The sequence below is a fragment of the Desmodus rotundus genome, chromosome 2, assembly GCF_022682495.2.
Source record: "Desmodus rotundus isolate HL8 chromosome 2, HLdesRot8A.1, whole genome shotgun sequence".
NCBI lineage: Eukaryota > Metazoa > Chordata > Mammalia > Chiroptera > Phyllostomidae > Desmodus > Desmodus rotundus.
Genome location: NC_071388.1, coordinates 133002161 through 133024923, shown reverse-complemented (window position 1 = coordinate 133024923; position 22763 = coordinate 133002161). Strand labels below are relative to the sequence as shown.

Below are 22763 nucleotides of genomic sequence, written 5' to 3'. Positions count from 1 at the left end.
GTGTTTCCCAAAGACAGGGTTTTGGATGGAAGAAGACACTCTAGGCACAGCCTAGGACCAGGCTGGCCTGACAGGAGGTGTCAGAGTTATCATTCTTTAGATGTGCTAGAGGGGATGAGCTCTGAGCAGAAGTCTGCCATTCTTCCAAAATCATGTAGCTTTTGTATCTGGATGTTTTAGTTTGTAAACTAATCCTAATAGAAATGAGATAATTAAAAACTAATTGGGGGAGGAGGTGATAGGAGAACTCAAAAGTTAAAGATTTTAGCCTTAATTGACAGGCTTAAGTGATTAAAGCTATAACTAAAAGAGTTAAAGAGTTTAGCCTTAATTGATAGGCTTAAGTGACTAATGCATGTGGAAGCAGTTATTCCAAAATTGTGTAGCTTTTGAATAAAAACTCCTTTCCTTTATTACCAAACCTTTGCCTCTGGGATTTTGCCTAGAGGGTAGCGGCAGGCAGCCGGGACCCCACTTGCTGTTCAGTAACATGACTATCCCTTATATCTTCCTGGGACAGTTTTTCCCTATAAAAGAGTGTGAGCTCTGTGCTCTGAGGGGTTTTGTCCCTTCTGCTCAGGAATGTATTCCCCAGTGCCTAAATTAGTGCTGGAACATAGCATGTGCTGAGACTTTTTTTTATTGTAATACTACATTTATCGATATGTCAAGTGATCTTTAAACAAATTCACTATAGGCAAAATTTCATTAAAATTGTCATTTTAATAATGCTAATAAAATATTATTATTGATAGGCTATCTGGCCATCTGTGACTAACATTTTTTTTGAGGGCAGGGATGGCTGTGATTTGAAAGAATATTTAAAAAACCGATGGCTCAAGTACTATCTGAATCTAAGCAACAGTGAGTGTTTTTGAATTGTACTTCACTACACCTCAACTGGTAGAGTTTTAACTCAAATCTATAGCTTGTATTAGCCATCTCAATTATTCTAATTCCTCATATTCTTTTTTTATGATTTTTTATTTAATGTTTGAATACAGTTGTCTCCATTTTCCCACCACCACTTCCCCCCTTTGGCTTTATCCATGGGTCCTTTATACATGTTTTTTGAGGGCCCTTGCCCAGCAAACTGACAGTAACCAGAGGAATTCCTCATATACTGTTTACAATGCAAAACTCATCACAAGTCAAACAGTGTAATGAAACCAGCTAATAGTGTCAAATACAGTTGCAAAGATTTGTTTAGGCCTGATCGTAGAAACAAAAATATTCAATCTAAATGTGCTTTTAAGTGAATTAGAGCTAATGTTGGGCTCTACCCTTACCATTTACATATCAAGCAAGTTAAATGATATCTTTGATGAAAAATTTAAAGGTAGGCAGTGATTAATTTTGTGCTATGGAAGAGTTATATAAAAGTCTTAATTAATTTGAAGTGGTAAGGCACCCTGAGTGTCAGAACTGGAGGGAAAGCTGTAATAAATCTTTGGTAAATTATTTTTGATATATGAATAATAACTTACTAATATGCACATTCTATACAATTTGATTTTGGGTATATGAACATATTTAATGTACACATATATTCTTTAGACAGGGTGAGAGAAAAATTAATATCTGAGTACTTAATTTTGAAACTAGTTTGTGAAAGGTCATTTCAGGCAGGAAGAGCTAGTGTTCCAATAAAGTACAGTTTGCTATCTGTGTGCTAATTGAGCTTATCTCTTTCTGGAAACGGAATTATCTGTTCCTTAAGAAAAGCTGCTATATTCAGTACAGTGGTATTTACTAAAGATCTAACTTAGTATGCACTTTGTCTTTCTCAGTGGTTCCTTGTCTTTGTTACGCAGAAAAGAATTACATGGCATTATTCTTAATTTGCTAAAACGGTGTGATATTTTACTAATGAAATGAAAATGATTGCTAGAATATGTTAACATGCTAATAAGTGGCAGAGACTCAGAGGGAGAAAACACCCTCTGAGTTTTGTTCTTATAATTTCTCTTTGGAGATCTGTACTGAAATAGCTTGCCCTTTTGTTGTAATTCATGTAAATAATCTTAAATATTGCATTTACATTCCCTTTTGAAATTACTGCCAAAATAAGACATGTCAAGCCTTCAGAATCCTAGGCATATATGCAGCTCAGATCAAATAAAAGCTAGTTTACTGAAAACAACATAAAAAGGAAGATTATTTAAATTGCCTCATCCCTTCTAGCCTGCCATTTCTTTTTCTCCACCTCATATCCAGAAGAGATGGTATCTGAGATATCTGAGATAATGGGCCAATTATCATAAAAGTCCTATAATCACCAGGGAATAAACATTCGGAACACCTGAAACCTTAATCAGAAAGCTCAGGGCTTCATAGTACTGTCTCATTCTTGACTACCCTTATTGAAACTAGATAGCTGTTGTTATCCCAAAAGAAAAGCAGCTTTGATAAGCAAGCTAATGAGAGGTCAACACTTTCCTGAATTGTAGAAAATTGCAGAAGAGTAATTAATCAGATTGGGCAAAATGGGAAGATAGGAGGTGGAACAATATTCATTTATATTTTACAAAGGCAACAAAAAATGCACAGCAGAGTGAAAGAAAATTGCTTTCTTGATGATAGTGATATTATTTTCAATTTGTTACATAAATATGGTATTGCAATCCTGTCTACACTACTTAGAATGTGAGGTTAATAGGTAAAATATGGGATACCTCATTAAATTTGAATTTCAGATAAGGTATTTATTGTATATCTAAGGTCGAAATTAACTGGGAGTCTCATATTTTTACTTAATGTAGAAACCCTATCTGGAGACACATTGGTTTGTAAAGATTAACTCTGCCGGAAATGCCCTTCTTCTGATATTTTCTGTATAACACCACAGCCAATGGAAAAGTGCTGCTGGCAGATCCATTTCTAAGGTCCCCGAGTGGCTATATTTCTAAGGACCATCATCTCTTTTAGAGGTATGCTATATGAAGATGTTGAATAATACCATTAAACTTTCACCCTTGGAAAATGACACATTCTGGCTCTTGCTGAGGTACTTCTGGACATGTTAAGTACCTTATTAGTTATATAAGGGATCCAACTTTGATGCAACTTTTTATTTCCTGAGCATTTGGGTCACCTATGGTAGATTAAAGGATAACTAATAGCATAGCCAGTGAGTGAGGAGGCAGAATGCACTTGATCAACCAGTGGCTTCAGCTCTGTCCTGGATAACTGCTTGATCACAATTTACCCTTAACATATGCATAGTACTGCATATACATAGTGAAGCCAAACTCAAATCAAATTTGAGGGGTTGCATGTATGAGTTAAATCAGTAATAAAAGTCAAATTAAATTGGAGATTGCAGTAGCCACACTTAGAGCCCCGATGCATGTGGGTGAGCTGTCGCAAATAAACACGCAGAGACAGACACTTCTGCTGGGTATCTTTAATCAACAAGAAAGTATATAAATAAGATGTGCAATGAGATATAAATATGCAATATTTAGCATAATACAGAGAAAGATATTTGTACGTAATATGTGTCTTAAGTTTGTAATGTAAGTTTGTAATAGTTAATGCATGGTGGGGGAAAGTACTTGCTTAGCATTTTTTGTTTTTATTATCTCAGTTCCTGGCACTTTGAATATACTTATGAATAGATACATGTCCTACCTTTCATGAATTCACAGCCCAGTGGAGTAGACAGATAGAGAAAGGTAAACAATAGTACGGTATTAGTAGTGTCATGGCAGAGATTATAACATGTTAATAAGGGAGAAGGGAGGAGACATCCTGGGAAGGCTGACCTTTCAAATCAGAGGAGCTCTCCAAGGAAAACGAGATGAAAAATGGAAAGGATGAAGAGTGAGTTTTGACCACAGGGCTGGCTGTGAGAAGCCCTATAAATGTTGTGAACTTCGTGAAAGTAAATACTTCTGATACATAAGAATTAATGAAGAGAGTACAAGAAATTGAAACTGAAAATGTGGAGGGCCCTATTTTATGTTAGATGAGGGAGCTTGGACGTTATTCTGTAAATCACAGGGAACCACTGACAGATTTTAACCATGGCCTAAAAAGGTCAGATATGCGGTTTAGGTGGAACATTTTGCCAATTATGTGGAGAATGGATCTGAAAGGGGCAAGAATGCAGGTGAGAGGGTCCATTAGGTAACTATGAGAGTAGTTTGTGATGAAATGATAAAGACGGGGAGGTTGTTAATGGAAGTAGCTGGGGGCGGGGAGGGGTTGGAAGGCTCAGGTTGAACAATTATTATAGAGGTAAAATTGTAAGGACTCAGTGATTGATTAGATGAATGAATGAGGAATGCAGAAGTGTCTAGCTCCAGCTGGAGATATTGAGTGTGTGTGTGACAATGTGGTGAGAAGTCTAAGCTGGAACAACCAAATTAAGGTTCATCAACTCAGAGGTGAAATCCCTAAAGTGCATGAGATCTCTTTGAAGAGCCTGAATGAGAGTGGAGAGCTAGCAAGAAAATGGAAGCTAGAGAATGTCAAAATTGAAGGTTCGGGTGGGGGAAGATGTGGAGGAGCAGGTAATGATCAGAGAGGAAAGAGGGGAAACAGAATGGCATGAATCATGAAAAACAAGAGAAAGTTCAACAGAAACAAGAAAAATAGTGCCAAACGCAGCTCAGAAGTTTAGCAAGACGCGCTCCATCTGAATGTTTTTAGAATATCTTTATAGCACGTAACTCAACATACTCATTTAGTGTTCTTTTCCCTGTGTCGAGAACAGATTTTAAATTAGAAAGGTGCTTACTTCAAACTAGTCATGACATTTGATAAAGATTTTTTTGCCCTGTTTAATGTAAAGTCTAGGAGAATTTCATAATGGACTGATTAGAATTTAAATGCCTGTTTTAAAATGTCTTTTTGTACTGCATATATTTATAAGACAGATTACCCAAGTTCCTAGGTCTATCAGGAAATTAATTTACAGTTTAAAATGAACTAACTATGTACTGTGTCTGCATCTGAATTCATCAAGAGAGAAATTATATTTTATCAAGCATAAAATACATGTTTAAATATTATTTGTTTACACATACTTACATGACGAACTCTAAGAGACTTCTCTGAGGCATTATGGGGTATTCATTAAATACAATAAAATATACTGCATTCCTCCAAAAGAGGACACTTCGTTCTGATTTCTAACTTTAGCAGTTGCGTTACAGACACTACCTTGAAGGACCAATAATAACAGAGGAAGAGAAATTCACTGGGAAGTAGCTGAGGAAAAATCAGGAAAGCTGGGTGTGAGGAAGGGTCAGAAATACCAACAGGCCTAGTACTGCAGCTGTCGTAGAGTTGAAAGTACTAAGGCTAAAAGAGAAGATTCGACTAAATTTATTTGTACAGACACATAAACCCTTTGGCTACTTGGGTTCTCAGAACTTTCTTGCTGGGCATCTCCTTGTTTGTGGCTAAGTTTACTGTCATGCTGTATGGGTTTATGAACCTCGACCTTGAATCTCTCCATTCTTACCTTTCTATCTCTGTGTCATTTGCTGTCACTCCATTATCCTCACAGCCTTTTCTCTGTTGGTAATTCCTAGATTTTTGTCAATTAACTATGTATAGCAATTTAGTACTGTTTATTGAAACTCTTTACATTATTAACAGATGCCAACTGGAGTGCAGCATAAGGCGTCTATTCTATACATATACATACACATACATAATATATGAGAGGTATAGGCATATAAGTGCACATATATATTATACTCACATGATATGCATGTGTGTGAATATGTATAGGTATGTGTGTAAAAGCCATGAGATTTTGGTTACCCACGTTTTTCATTTTCCATGTGACCATTCCATGTACTAGAAGGGGAAGCTGACAGAAAAGTGATTTAACTTTTGTGTCCCAGGGCGTACACTCAGGTTCCTCTGGCCCCAGCAGCTGCTTGAGCCTCTTGGCTCAGTGGTTGGGATGTCCTGGCAGGGCCACCTGGGACTCTGGCTGGCAGTAACCAGTCCTAGCTTCCCCAGAGAGGAATCCTAGCTGATGGATGTTCTCTGTCAGTCTCGGATTGACTCCACACCCCTGATTTGCATTTCCTGAGTCATACACCTAAATGCCCCTTCTGGGAATCAGAATTCTCTTCTCAGTGATGGTACTTAGTAATAATATTTGGTGGACTCTTCTGAGAGTTACCTTTCATGTGGAAACAAAGTCAAAGCACTTTTTTAAAAAAGTTTGATTCATTTCCCCAGTGTTTGGTACAACGGAGTGTAATCTAAATGTGAGAAACTGTATCACAGCCTGGCACAGGGGCAGAAATTTAGGCACTCCTGATGTACTAAATGAATTTCGGTACCCACATCCTCATTTCTCTTCTTCAGTATTTCTTAAAAAGGAGATTATTGCCCATGGATAATGTAAAATACCTTATCTTTCAGACTTAATACTTGCAAAACATACTTTAATGAACTGAGAGACTATTTCAGGTGGTAAAAATGTCTATGTAAACAGCTGAGCATCAGCGTTTCAACAGAGCAACATCCCGTCATGGTAAACAGTGAGACCTTTGCAGCGACATGGGCCTCAGTCTGAATCCTGGTTCTACCACTGACTAGCTGCACTGTTTTGGGCAAGTTATTTATCTTCCCAGGGTCTCAGTGTTTCTCCTCTATAAGATGGAGATAGTACTGCTAACAATTCACAGAGCTGTAACAAGGATTAAATGGATTGAGAGTTTCAAAAACTCCACTTATATAAATGTGTCAAATAAAATAAAAATAGATAATATCCCATCACTGGTAACTGCAACTTTAAATTGAACTAATTTCTAAGTTTTCCCTTATTCTACCTTTTTCTCTCTCTTATATTTCATCTATACATCTTATTCTATCTCTCTGCTTTTTTTTCTATTATATTCAGTGGCTTGATTTGTTTACACGACGCTTTCTACCACTGGACTACAAGATCTTTGAGACCATGAATTATGTTGTGATCACATTTTGATCTCTAGGGAGTTGCAATACTTCTGACACAACACGGACCCATAACAAAGATTCATATTAGATTGAAAAATTATCTCCGTCATTTCTAACATATCATGGGAATTATTGTTACTGGTTTATTCTGTAAGTATTCCACAAAATCTGTTTTTGCTCCCATCCTGAGGCTTCCTGGTTATCCTTCTTCTTCCCCTCATTTCTCAGGCCCCATTGAACATGTTCATTTTGTCGTTGTTATTAAATATTTGCAACTCATTTTATTTGTATTAAAATAAGTTTTCCATAGCCTTTTATATTTATTATTTCCATTTAATTCCAAACTCTCTTAATTTAGACAGTATTGGAAGTAAGGGAATCTTTGAAAGAAGAAAAATGTATATAAATTTACTAAGATTTCTCAGAGGGAAAGTCATGTTTTGCAACTTGAAATCCAGTATTTTCCTGTCAATCCTCCTTTCATCCTTTCTCCCCGGAAATCATATTAAAAGTAGCCATTGAGAACCAAACAAAACCCCCAGGCTGGTGTGGCTCCGTGCATTGAGTGCCTGTGAACCAAAGGGTCACCGGTTCAATTCCCAGTCTAGGGCACATGCCTGGGTTGGAGGCCAGGTCCCCAGTAGGGGAGCATGTGAGAGGCAATCACACATTGATGTTTCTCTCCCTCTCCCTCCCTCCCTTCCCCCTCTCTAAAAATAAATAAATAACATCTTAAAAAAAAGAACTAAACAAAAACTTTAAGCAGTAAAGGCAATGGAAATTGACTCGGGAACGTTTTTTATGACTGATAGTGAGAAGCTGGAAGAAAGTTGCAATTGCAGTGTAAACACCGTACTTGAAGCATTAAGCATAGCTGATTGCTTTTTACAAAGTTGGGCTGAATCATTCCACACCCTTGATTTAAGTTCAAAATAGATCATTTACAGACTCAACCCTTTGCTATTTCCATTTCTTAATGCTTGATTGTCAACAAAGAGATCATTTAAAGACAACAACTGAAATGTGAATAAAACCCCGTAAAAAACACAATTTCCACTAGGTTTCCATAGAAACATACAAAACCGTGACCCTAAGGCTCAGCCACCTTTTCTTTTCTGCTGGATCGTTTATAGTGAACTTACGTGTTCTCAAACCCACTTGAACACCCTCAGAAGAGGCCCTTCACTTAATGGCACTTTTTACTTCAAAAATAAGAGGACAGATTCAATGCTGTAGTGAAACCATAACTATAATCTCGCACATATGTAGCAGTCGGTTTTCCCAAACCAAATCTTTGTTTGACGTGTGCATTTAGTTGTGAATTCTGTTTATGTTCTTTATTCTTGGCATTTCGGCAGGAAGCCACCAATGATTAAATTAAATCTAACATGGCTTTGTCCAAAATGTAGGAAATGACCTTGAATCTTTTCATTATATGCAAGTAAATAAAAATTATAACAAGTAAAAATGAATTAAATTAAAACTAATTTAGGAGTTTCTAGTTATCTTAGTTCTGAGTATCCTCTATAGAGAAGATAGGTGATCATTTCATATGCTTGTGGAAAACGTGTGTTTCAGAGCTCTGATATAAAGAAATGCAAATTAAAGCAAAGAAAATTTGCTTATAATATATATTAAGAAAAATGAAAAAATATTGGATATAGGAAAAATGATGTTCTGAACACTTGGATAACTCCAAACCTGACAACATATTAATTGAAATTAAAAATGCCAGGGTAAAGAAAGAAGTTTTGACTTAGTAAATTATGTTTCTGATGTCTATCTGTAGATATTTTAATAATATAATGATATTCAGAAAACATAAAATTAGGAAGACATATGAAACACACAACACAGAATATTAGATGTCTGTACATATGGAAAAATTATATTTTTTGCTCCCCTATAGTTTATGGAAAAAATGTATCTGTCTGAGATACTTTCACTGGTGTAGTTTATGTAGTGTAATACTTTGCTGTCTGCTTATGCCTATAACCTTCAGTATTGGCAATTTCTATTTTGCAAAAATAGTTTATCTGGATGTAATTTACATGTGATGGCATTTTTATTTGAAATTTTATTAAAATAATTCCATGTTTGGTGGAATGTATAAATTAAACTGAAATTAGAAATGGTTATTATTGAAAAGCATTGCAACTTATTTAGGTATAGAGTGTTTGCTATACTATAGAGACTGCAAACCATGTAGAATATTTACTCTATGATACTATAACACCTAGATCATAACGATATAAGCACTATATAAGTGCTGCTACATAGGCACAAAAATCTTTATGCTATTTATTACACATGCTATCTAGACTATGGACATCATCTATCAGTAAGCTCTATTTATGATATTTATTAATGATAATATTTATGATGTAGTTTACTTATGAAACTATAATAGAACAGATTTCTAAAGGAGTTTCTAGATTTTTGAGAAAATAAATAAGATTTTTAAAAGGTAACAGCAATGGAGCACCACGCTGCTAGACTTTTCACAATGGGTTCTCTGCTGAAGCAGCATTCCAGTGCCATAGATACTGTTGTGCTCACTCCACAGGAGAGGGAACTGACAGCGAAACACTGAAGTAATGTAATAGGGTTGTAGAATTATTAAGAGCCAAATTTAAATCTCAATTTTGTCCTAAAATCTAGTGCAGATGATATTTCCAACAATATGTTGTTCCGTTGATCAGTGAAAAAAAACTGTGGCCTCCAACTACCAGGAAAGACTTATTTGAATACATTTAACATGAAATGAGCTTTGAAAAATAGCTGTGGCTTAAGAAGTAGGGTGGAAGGATGTCTTGGGCAAGAAATACGGTGTAAGCAAAGGCCAGGAAATATCCAACCATGAGATGTTAACTAAGACATTTTGGTTGTGATGGAGTTTTCCTAAGTGAAGGAGGTAAAGAAAGTGTAGGCTTCAGTCACTTTGCAGAGGGCCTCAAGCACCAGGCTGAATCTGTTATGATTCTAATGCATGCACATTGTGTGGCCGATAGCATGGCAATAGATGGGGAGCAAAGTGCAGGGTATGTTTTGATTACATGTTGTGAAAATAAAGAATGTTTAGCACTGTTGCTCATGCAGGTGGGAGCACTGCAGAGGAGAAAAAGTGGTATTTCAGGCCGCAGGAAACACGGCGTCTCTCTGGGCTGATTTTAAATTCAAAGTATTACTCAAAGCAGTAGATAATTATGTTATTCAAATATTCAAGTAATATGGTTTTGTAAAGGGGCTTTTGGGCACACATATTTTAGTTTTATCATTAAACTAATTCAATTGTTCTGGAATGTATGACCTACCACCAGCATTGGAGCGTGTGTAGGGCCTTCTGGGCAGATGTAATAGACTAGAGACTGCTGAAGACAAATTCCTTGCAGAAAAAGATTTGTGAAATCCTGCAGGGAACCAAGGGAACTATACTGCCAAACACTCTCTCCTGCGGAGAAGTCTTTATTATTGACTGTCTTTCAGCACTTCAAAAAACTTTGAACTTGTAAGTTGTAACCACTGTTATGTTATAAATCCCCTCAGAAAATTACAGAAATATTGATGGTTATCCTACACTATGAATGCAGGCTCTAATCTTAATAATAGACACTTTGTGTTCATAAATATAACTTTTTGTCTGAATACACAAGGGAAGTATGTATTGGCATCTAGAGATACATTTTTAAAAAACAATTTGTATACATTTGCTGAACACATCTATTCTGTCCCCAAATTTTGCAGGATTTTGTTAATGTAAGTTAAATAAGACACAGTCCCTTCCTTTGTTGTTATTTACCAACAAATAAATGATTTGTTCAACTTCTCTGTTATTTTCAGAATATTTGAATTCTAGCTCCTTGCAAGAATGTCTCTCCCTCACTCCAAGGTCAAGTTAATTTTAGGGTATTCCAGGCTAAAAGCTGAATAGATTCCCATGTTCTCAGTAAACATGAAGAAATTGCCTGATGAACTTGTCTCTATTCTTAGCTCAAGTGGCTCTGGAGTAGAAATAAAAAGTGTGCTGTATATTATCTTTTATGTATGTGTGTATTCTTAATCCTCACCAGATTCTGTTTTTATTGATTTTAGAGAGAGAGGAAGGGAGAGAAAGAAACATTGATGTAAGAGAGAAACATCAATTGGTTCCTGTACAGTCCCCGACCTAGACTGAACCTGCGACCTGGGTGTGTGCCTTGACCGGGAATCCAACCCATAACCTGGCCAGGCCAAAAACTTAAATGATTAAATGTTTAGGTGTGAATAAGATGTCTGTTGGGTAAGCAGCTATAAAAATAATCTGAAATTTTATTCTCTGCCATATCATAACTTTATGTTTTTTCTGTTTATAATATGACACATCAAATAATGTCATCGAACATGTGCAAAAGCTACATGCACAGATGTATATTTTAGAGAAATTCCTAATACCGAGAACTGTTGCATGTCATGTTCACAGCCTGATAATTTCCCCTTTTGCCTTTAGAAATACATTTGGAGGGTATGAGTATAAACATTTAGAGAAAAATGTTAAAGAGACCTTCTAAAGACTCATCTTCAGGGATTTCTAAGCCTCTTTGGTTAGCATTTGTGTGATTCAGGCCAACAAAACTCCTGCCCTGAATGTTTTCTTGTTGTGCTTTAAAGAAAAGGCTGTTAGCCTTGGCCTGTGTGGCTCAGTTGGTTGGAGTGTTGTCCCGTGCACTGAAAGGTCATGGGTTCGATTCTGGTCAGGGCACATACCTAGGTTGCTGGTTTCTCTCTCTCTCTCTGTCTCTGTCTCTCTCTCTTTCTTTTTCTCTGTCTTTCTCCTCCTTCCTCTATTTCTAAAAAAGCAAAGAAAAACAAATCATCAGGTGAGGATTAAAAAAAAAAGGAGGAGTTGTTTAAAAACTAGTTTTCAAGACTCTTTTTCATCTTTCCTAGATTGGGAACTTTGTGTTCCTCTCTGATTTTAATGCACTCTTGAATGCCCCATAAAGCATGCGATGGATGAATTAAAGCAATAGTGTGAAAATAGATTCTACTCAAAGGCATTTTCTTTTGTGCTGCTTTTTCTTCAAAACACCCCTAGCAAGTAATATTGAGATTCAGTTATTCCAAATTCATGGATGTTTCTACAAGCAAGTAGATATTCTTTCTAAATAGATAAGTCTAGTGTTTCCTTTGAAGATGTTGGTGTGAGGAGCTCTTTTTTATTCTTTTAAAAGCAAGGTCTATTATTATTATTTTAAAAAATGTAGACAGGTATAAAAGTAATTTTTTTTCTCATTTGGAACATACTGTGGTTCATACCTTCTACAAAATTAAATTGTTTATGTTGTTTTAATTCATCAAGTGAGTATATATCTTCCTATTAAGAAAATGGTTTGTGAGATATCATAAAACATTTTTTTAACAGCAAAGGTCACATTTTATTGCAAAAACCTGTCAGTGCTTTATGTCCAAGCTGTGAAATGTTATTGCTTCAGGGTGATTATGTGGGAGGGGGCTGTGGTTAGAATGCCTTTCTGTGGCCAGCTATGATTTACAGCAGCAAACAGAGAATTAAACCCTTAATTGAAGCCCACAGAGCAGTACCTAGAGGCTAGATTCAGCCTGAAATTTGATTCAGACAATTTTCCTAGTCAAGCCCCTATGGGCTTACTAGTTGAATCTCATGAGTTTTGATTGTGATTGAAAAGACAAGCTGTTTTCTGCTTTGCCCTGAACTTCCCTAAGGTAAATCCTCAGTTTTAGTCAGCTTCTGGATTAACGAAGGGAGGCATTATAGGGGAGAGAGCACAGGATTTTAACTATTTCCTCAAGTCCAAAAATGGAAGTATTTTCACATATCTGATACTCTCTAGTGGAAATCCACATTTACCTGGTAAACGTACCTTCCTGAAAGTGTACTGCCACCAACTATAGCTGTGGCTGCGTGACCTCGCCCCTGTGCCTCTCTGAAACAGGCGGTGTGGGTCATTGTTGACGGGTGCCTTCTATTGGGCCACATCAAGTGTCACCAACGTGGGGCTGACTTAGATGTGACATAAATGTCAGCCCAGAGGTCACACAATTCTGAATGTCTTTCCGTTCTTTTCTACTCATAAGCAATACCTTTGTTTGTTCCATCGTGTTGCATTATGTGCGTGCCATTAAGGGCTCTAATAGTGACCCAGTGAATGAGTGGTGGCCACAATGTGCTGTTCTTGACAGCCCTGCTTAGCTCCTGTACACTCATGTGTGTGGCTTCTTCTATGGAGTCAGCCCATCTCATACTTGGTTTTCCTCTTTTCCTTCCACCTTCTTCTGATATGCCCGAAGTAGGACAGCTTCGGTTTTGCCATTTTGCCTCCAGTGATATTTTAGTCTTAATTTTCTCTAGGATCCACTTGTTCATTTCTCTAGTGTTCCAACATTTGCATAGAGCTCGCATCAAAGACCAGATTTTAAGTAAATCAATTGTTTTCCAATCAGCCTTTTTCACTTTCCAACTTTTGCATCTGTACACATTCACTTGGAATATGCCTATATTGATGATTTTGGTTTCTCGTGATGCATCTTTGCTCTTTTTTCTTTGTTTTTAATACATTTTATTAATTATGCCATTACATGTCAGGGAGCTTTAACGCAGTCCCCCTGTCTGCCACGGATGAAGAATAAGTCTATCAAGACATGATCTGCTTGGGGAGGAGAGGTGGCCAATCTCTCAAAGGAGAAGGGCCCAGAGCCTTTCCCTCCATGGGCTTTTATTAGGTTCATTAGCACAGGAATACAGATAAAGCTCATCAATCATTGTCAGCCAGTAAGGGTTAAACAATACAAGATTTACAGAGAACTTTGAGGGCTTATTCTGAGTTACAGCCAATTAGTTAGAGGGCTATAAAACTTTAGGCGCCAGACTCATCTCAGGTCTGGACCCTTATCTTTTAAACTGAGGGTACAAATTAAGTAGGTTTCACAGGAATGTATGTATTTTTCTTAGGCCTGATTCCCCTCCCAGCACAGGACTGCACTGCCCTCTGTCATTGTTTCAGGCTTAAGTCAGGCAAGGGAAGTAAGGCAGCCAAGAGATTAGGAGACTTCTTGCAGACAGAATGAGGACTCAGGCTATTTTAAAGCCCAGGGGTGAGGGTCTATCACCTCCTTTTTCCACAGCCCCCTGAGTCCTTCCCTGCAAGCTTATCCCCAGTGACCAGAGCCTGTCTTAGGTTGATCCTCCCTTGAGGATTCTTACCTGTCATTGGCTAACTGGCCAAGCTCAGGACCAAGCAGGGTGAAGTGGGCAGAGGTGGCACTTCTGCCAGGGAGACAAGCTTTGTCTCCTTAGTGGCTTATGGTCCCAACTCTGACTCAGCCTCACCCATGGGGGATTACAGCCTCTGAAACCAGGCAGGGCGGTTCCCAACAATTACAGTTGTCCCAATTTTTCTTCTTTGTCTTCCTCCACCTGGTATCCCCTTTTCCTCCAGTGATCTCCCCTTAGTTCATGTCCATGGGTCCTGCATATAAATTCTTTGACTTCTTCATTTCCTATACTGTTCTTAACATCCACCTGTGTATTTTGTACCAACCAATTATGCCTGTTAATCCCCTCACATTTAGCCCCCATTTTCCCCCTTCCCCGTTCCAGCTTATAACCCTCCAAATGATGTCTATATCTGTGATTCTATTCCTATTCTCATTGTTTGCTTAGTTTTTTTCTGTTTACTTTTAGATTCAGTTGTTGATTAGTTATGAATTTGTTGCCATTTCAGTGTTCACAGTTTTGATCACCTTCTTTTTCTTAAATAAGTCCCTTGGAAATTTCATGTAATAATGGCTTGGTGATGATGAACTCCTTTAGCTTTACCTTGTATGGGATGCACTTTACCTGCCCTTCCATTCTAAATGATAGCCTTGCTGGGTAGAGTAATCTTCCATTGCTGCCCTCCAAAGACTCAGCCTTCTCCTGATGTCTTGGCTGCAGTCACCATTGGAATTGAAGATTGAACCAAGATAAGCAAAATCTTTAACAGTTTTAATGTCTTCACTGTCTTTTTTAAAACTTTCATCACATTTTCTATTTATTCTCTTTTGCATGTCTTACAGGTTACTACATTATTTACCCTATTAAACAAAAAGTGCTAAAGGCTGCCTTTGTCTCACACACTGCATGTTTCCTGACTAGTTTGTTTGACATATCCTATTAATTTTGCCCATATCTCTTAAGTCTAACTTATATCTATGATTATACTTATGGTTATCAAACATCCTATTGTTTTCTTGTTCTGTACAGCAGAATTGACTGTTTTCAAATAATTCAGCCAGCTCACATTAAGTACTGAATGCCTAAGATAAGCAAGGAATTATTGGTGTTAATGATAAAAGAAAGACAAAATATAATCTCCTATTAAGTTTGTGGAGTGATGGAGGAGCTATGTCATTTAACTCAAGTTACAATGTCAGGTAGTTAGAAATTTCTGTGGAATAGGCACTGGCATGCCAAGAGTTGTGATTTAGGAAAAATGAATCTGGAAGTGGTGTATAACGTGGGTCATGGAAGGAAAGGTTAGATGAATAAGGTCATTTCAGTGCTTTGGAAAGTAATAATGTTTTCCTAAGTTACTGTAATGTTTATGAGATAACAGAGAAAGGGTTGGCCACAGATATTTTAGAAGTATAATTAACATTATTTATAGGTTGTTCAGGAGCAGGGAAAGGAAGCCAAGATAGCCTGGAGCCTTTGAGCCTGGGTGTATAAGAGGATGGCCATTAACAACTAAACACAGATACAGAGGCATGGTGCCAGTGGAGGCAAAAAAATTATGGTTTTCCAGATGAAAGCATAAGGAATGTGATATCCCCACAGGACATCTACAAAGAGATATGAGGCAGACAGAATATTCCCAAATGAAAGTTATGACCAGAAATGAAAATTTGGAATGATCTCAATATAAGAGATTGGTCAGTCAATAGATTGGTTTCTATCTTTAAGGGAAAGAATATAGAGATAAAAAAGAGAAAATGATGGAACTTTAACAATTAGCAACACCTTCGATGGGAAAAAGAGAGGAAAATAGAGAGGGAGAGCAAGAGGAAACAGGACATTTCAGACGTAGAAGGAAATTCTAAAGTGAGGAGTTGGGAATAGCCCATTAGGGAAAGCAGGAGAGTTAGAAAAGAGAGAAAAGATAATTATATTTAGTTAGTGATTGTTTGGGGGAGTCCAATTTCAGTAAAATGATGGGGCAACAAATTGCATTTGGAGGTATTTATGAATGGGGAGTTATAAAATAGAAGCAGTGGCAATAAACCTTCTTGGTTGAAAGTTTTCTGGTAAAGGAGAGACACAAGAGAGTAGCAAGAATGAAGAAAAGGGTTGGGTTACATTGTTTTATGATGAAGGAGATCGGGGCAAGCCTGTGGCTGAATGAATTGTTACAAAGAAGGGGGAAGATGTAATGGAAGAAACATGTAACTGATCAAACTGGCTGTAGGAAGTAAGGAGGAGGTTGGGGTCAGGTAGTAGAGAATGAAAGATGTATCTTTGCTTGGTTCTGATGTAGAATAAAGTTTTGCTGGACTAGTGAGAGGCCTTCCACCATTTCTTGTCTTGTCCTTCTGTGAATAGTCTGCATTCTTGTCAGCCAAATTTAAAAGATCTGATTTGGGTATTCACATTATTAATCTTGTTTTTTACTACCATACAAAGTGCTCTAAATTATCTTTTCCTATCTTGTATATACACTAATAAATAGCTGAGGCTTTGAAACTCCTAATGTTAACACAAAATAGATCGATACGATCAAAATAGATATGATGATTAAAGAGCAAGACACTCTCAAATGAAGAAATAGTTACTTTTCAATTGGTAAGTGAATTTGGTGATAGGACATAAAGAAAAAGAATAAAAATTCAGCTGTTAACACATCTGGTTTTCAAATAATAAGTATGGATAATTCATGATATAATTTCATATTTTATTGAAGAACTTCCACTGCATGTAAGGTAGTAATTATTCTTTTGTTATTCCATGCTTCACACTTGATTTCTACATTTTTATAAGACTGGTTATCACTAGTACAGCTAGATTCTGACTGAGCATGTGTATATTATGTAATCCTAGTGAAGAAGAGATTATACTCAATTTTCTAAGGACCCAGGCTATTGCCCCTTAATGTATAATATCTTCTATATTGGAGCATAATCCTATTCTTATTTTATAAAAATCATGATAAAATATACTAGTCTAATGATAATCATAGCTAATTAATTATAAGTGGCACTGAGATTATAGATATTTCTTATTTTTAGATGACTTCCTAGGAAAATAATTGATATTTTCTGACTGTGAGAAAGATTATTCTTATTAGCACTTCCTAATAATCTTCTAGAACATTTTAACAGACAAAATAACAGCACAATAATTTTATCAAACTTTTGTTCCAAAGACACAGAGATTGTGTTTTCTTCCAAAACACAGTGATTGTGTTTTGTTTTTAAAGGTCTATTTTGCCTACAATTATTTTGGCATATGTGTCGAACTTCCACTCAATTCTGTTCAACACAACCATGTGATACCTATCCTCTATGCCAGGCCTCTACGTGGGTCTGGGAACGCTATGGTCAAGATAACAAACCAGTGTCTTTGCCTTTAGGTCCATATAGTCCAGTGTAGTAGATTTCAAAGGAGAATAAGAAGTACTTACAGTGCAAACGATAGTCATTCAAGTCTTGATGGATAGGGAAAATTTGTTACATTTCTAGACTGGTCATTTGAGTAGACTGTGGTGCATTTCTTAGAGAAAGGTAAGTTTTAAGACTGCAAAGCTCATTCAAAAAACTGAGTATAAATTAGGGAGTAGAGATATATGAAATGGTGAGCAGACTGTGGACTTCATAGTAAGGAAAATAAGGAATCATTGAAGGATTATAAGCAAAGCAATGACATGATTAAAATTGCAATTTGCAAAGATCTGGTCAGTGAGGAAAATAAAATAGATGAAGAAAGCCTAGAATCAGGAATCTTTATTAGGCAACAGCAGAATTAATGTAGATAATACATGACGGTAGCCTAGCCTAGTGCTGATTCGTACAATTAGAAAATAGATTTGAGGGATACTGTAATATGTTGTTTGCAGTCCCTGGCATTTAAGGTGGGGTTGGGGGAAGGAGAGGAAAGAATCAAGGATGACCAGGTTTCTGGTTTGGTTGATTGGGAGGACTGGTGATTTTCTCTGAACTTGGAATTACAGAAGGATGCCCTAGTTTGAGGGCAGAAGGAAATAAGTTCCATTCTGGGCATGCTTGGTTTAGCAGTCTCTTGAACCATCCTTATGGAGTTGAGTCATCTGGTTGGCCATTTGTTCCGTGAGCCTGAGGTTTGGGAGAGGCAAAGTGAACAGTATATACAGTACCTGATGACCATGGCTGTGGTGGAAGTGCTTGCTCTGGAAATGTGTAGAGGGAGAAGAGGGCCTCAAGCAGGGTCTACAAATGTTTCTGTAAAGAGCCAGGTAGTAAGTATTACAGGGTTTGTGGGTCATATAGTCAGAACTACTCAGCTCTGCTATGATAGCACTGAGGTAGCCAAAGGCGGTATGTGAGAGAGCGGGAGTAGCTGTGACACATTTAAAGTTAATTAGGAAGCTGAAATTTGAATTTCATATAATATTCACATATCACTGAATTATCCCTCCTTTGTCATTTAAATTCATTCAATACTTTAAAAGTATACAAAACAGTGTGAAATTTCCTCAGAAGACTATAATGGAATTGCCTTTTTACCTGGCAATTCCCCTGCTGGGATTATACCCTAAGAATCCTGAAACACCAATTCAAAAGAACCTATGTACCCCATGTCCACGGCAGCCTTATTTACAATACCCAAGTGCTGAAATCAGCCTAAGTGCCTATCTGTAAATGAGTGGATCAGAAATCTGTGGTACATTTATAGAGTGTAATACTACGCAGCAGAGAGAAAGAAGGAGCTCCTACCCTTCACGACAGCATGGATGGAACTGGAGAGCATTATGCTAAGTGAAATAAGCCAGGTGGTGAAAGACAGATACCTATAAGTGGAACCTACCCAACAAAACAAACAAGTTAGAGCAAAATAGAACCAGAGACAGTGAAATAAAGAACAAACTGACAGTAACCAGAGGGAAGAGGGGAGCAGGATAATAGGGGAAAGAAGGGGAAGGGTCATCCCACTGACAAAGAAAATGAGGGGTGAGAATTGAATGTGGGATGTGGGGTGAGTAGGGCCAGTGAGAATAATGGGGGGAAATGGGGATGACTGTAATTGAACAACAATAAGTAAGTAAGTAAATAAATAAATAAATTAAAAATAAATAAATAAATAAATAAATAAATAAATAAATAAATAAATCCATTCTTAGTTTGTGGACCATACCAAAAAAACCAAAAAACAAAACAAAATAGTGGGCTAAATATTGCCCATGGGCCAGTTTTATGACCCCTGGACTAGAACTTTACCCTTTCACTAAGAGAAATGAAAGAAGAAACGACAGGCATGGCTCAGAAAAGTAGAAGAAAAATTAAGAGCATAACGTGTGTGTGTGCATATGTAATTTTAAGTTAGCACTGACTTTTGTGGTAATTGGCTGTCAAGAAGTTAAAAATTGTTGCAATAACTGAGATTTATAGGAAGTGGAAAAGGAAAAAGCAGGGTTTTTAATAAATATACTTTATTTATAATTTAAAAAATAAATAAATTTAGAGGTGCTTGAAAAAAAAAGTCATCCCTCCCCATCCCCCATGGCCTCCTTTCGCCACTCCCCATCCCCTGAACTATGAGTTTAGATGTCCTAGAAACCTGAGTTCTATTCTTGGCTATCCCATAATTAAATTATCAATTAATTAAATCTTCTAGTCTCCATTCACTTTTATGTACAATAAAGATAATTTGGTGGAAAAGGAGAGAGAACACATAAAAAGACACGTATGTGTGTGCTGGAGATTAAATTTACAGAGTTTGCGATAAATTAAAGTGGTATCTGTATGAATGCACCTAGTAGGGTCTATGGAATATATTGAAATGCTTTAAAACTACTATGGGGTGGAGGGATGGGGAGAAAAGGCACACAACTGTAATTGAATAACAATAAAAAATTAAAATTTAAAAAAAGAAGTAAGCATCCATTAAATTAGATAAATCTACCACATTTAATTTACTACCAAAATACTTAAAAAAAAACAAACTACTATTTGTCTCCTTCCCCAAATATTTGTAATTTAATGTCCTTTGTGTTTTCTAATCCTTTTTTAGGGAAATAACCTGTTTTCCTGGTTTTGGATAAGAATATATTAACTAGTGAAGAATATCTGTTGATTAAAAGAATGAATGATCCATTTAAAAATGTATCTGTGCATAGACTACAGTTATTGACAACTGTAATGAGTTATCAATAATTGCAATTTTTTGTGATGATGATACTACTGGCTGCTGTAGAATTAAGTCAAGGTGCCAGGTGTATTTGTGTGTTCTCACAACTTAACAGAAACCAACCCTGCCATTTATTTGACAAGGAAAAGTAAGCTTGGGACAAGTCATTTAACCTCCTTACGGAGCCTCGGTTTAATTATCTATAAAATGTAGATCAACCACCTCTTAGTGTATTATAGTAGCAATTTTAAACCTTTTTTCTTCTTATGGCACACCTAAACTAATTACTAAAATTCTGTGGCACACCAAAAAATATAGTTTTTGCCGTTCAGACAAAAAAAATAATAGGTATAATTTTGATTCATTCACACCAGATCGCTATTGTTGTGTTGGCTGTTGCCATTTTTTTATTGGACGATCTAAGGGAGAATAGTCAGTGCCCCTGACTACTAGTTAGGTATTGCATGTTTTAAACATTCCTGTGGCACGATGGTTTAAAATCGCTGATTTACAGTGCACTTTAAATGAGAGGTCGTAGACATTGAGCACAGTTGCTGACTTAAATGCTCAGTACATATTAGTTCCTTTCTTTCTACTCCCTCTCACAAGAACATTAATTTTCCCTTTTAATTCTACTTGCTGTTCACTGTTTGCCTTAAAGAACAAACCTAAATGATAAAGAAGAGTTTTATTGATGTGCTTATGAATGGGTTGTTGGGAATATAGAATGCTACATGTGAAGTACATACTCCATTATAATATGAGCCTTGTGTAAAGCTAAGAGGAGGTCTATAATTTGTTTTGTTTAAAACATTAAATTATGATGGCACACTTAATAACTCCAAACCACTAAGCTAAACTACATTTGTATTCAGCAAACAGTCATAAAAATTCCTGTTAGACATTTAATTACTGCACAAGTTGTTTTAGAAACCACTGTAAAACAAACATGTTGATTAGCAAAAAAAATAGAGACATGATTACAAAAGCAGTAATCTTTTTAAAATATATAAATTTATCTACAGGTAAGTGTTCTATCATATAGAACTCACTACCCTTTAAAGGCTTGTCATTCTTTAAAACCCTGCCCATTTTTAAAGGTAAAACTTCACATGCAGATTATTGAAGAGATTTACTGGGTTCTTAAGCAAAATGCGTTGTTGTATTTTTTAAACAGAGACTTATATTAACATTTATGAATGTGAACTTATAGAATCAAACTTACAAAAATAAGCCCACATCAAGGCTTGTGTAAATCATGAAATAAGTGACTGTCGGAGGGAGGATGTGGCAAAAATTACTAGGGTTCACGGTGGGGTGGGGAAGGTGAAGCACTTATTGGATCTGTGCAGACAAAACAATTACGAAGTCATCACTCAAAGTCCATCGTATCTAACGCAGAGGAACTGTCTTCCCAAGTGTATTAATATGGCCTTCATCAATGCTGTTTCCTTTCTTTCTCTTTTCTTTTTCTTTCCTTTCTTCCTTTTTTAATTTTTTTTATTGTTGCTCTAATACAGTTGTCCCAATATTTCCCTGTTGCTTTCCCATGACCTGACCACCCCCTGTTCACCCAGTCAGTCCCTACACTGTTGTCCTATGTCCATGGGTAATTTATGCTTGTTCTTTGACTAGGCCCTTCTCCTTCTTCCCTCCTATATGCCCTGTCCCCCTCCTCCCAGGTCCCTGCCAGTGTGTTCCTTCTTTCCATGCCTCTGGTTCTATTTTGCTCATTTGTTTGTTTTATTCATTAGGTTTCTGTTATAGGTGAGATCATATGGTATTTGTCTTTCACCACCGGGCTTATTTCACTTAGCATAATGCTCTCCACTTCCATTCATACTGTCATGAAAGGTAGGAGCTCCTTCTTTCTTTCTGCTGCATAGTATTCCATTGTGTAAATGTACCACAGTTTTTTGATCCACTCATTTACTGATGGGCACTTAGGCTGATTCCAGTACTTGGCTATTGTAAATTGTGCTACTATGAACATCAGAGTGCATAGGTTCTTTTGAATTGGTGTTTCAGGGTTCTTAGGGTATAATCCCAGCAGTGGAATCACTGGGTCCAAACGCAATTCCATTATACGTTTTTGAGGAAATTCCATCTGTTTCCACAGTGGCTGCAACAGTCTGTATTCCCATCAGTGCACTGGGGTTCCCTTTTCTCCACAGCCTTACCAGCACTTTTTTGTTTATTTTTTTTTATGATGGCCATTCTGATTGGTGTGAAGTGGTATCTTATTGTAGTTTTAATTTGCATCTCTTTGATGGCTAGTGATGTTGAACATCTTTTCATATGACTATGGGCCCTCTGAATGTCCTCCTTGGAGAAATGTCTGTTCAGGTCCTTTTCCCATTTTTAAATTGGATTGTTTATCTTCCTTGTGTTAAGTCATATGAGTTCTTATTATATATTGGAGATCAAACCCTTGTGCCTCGTTGGCAAATATGTTTTCCTA

At 36.8% G+C, this 22763-nt stretch overlaps 1 protein-coding gene across 1 annotated transcript in view; it reads left to right on the top strand.

Moving 5' to 3' along the window:
• LRP1B (LDL receptor related protein 1B) overlaps positions 1-22763 on the top strand; it is a 1720016-nt gene that overhangs the window by 40795 nt on the left and 1656458 nt on the right. The gene's annotated exons all lie outside the window — the stretch shown is intronic.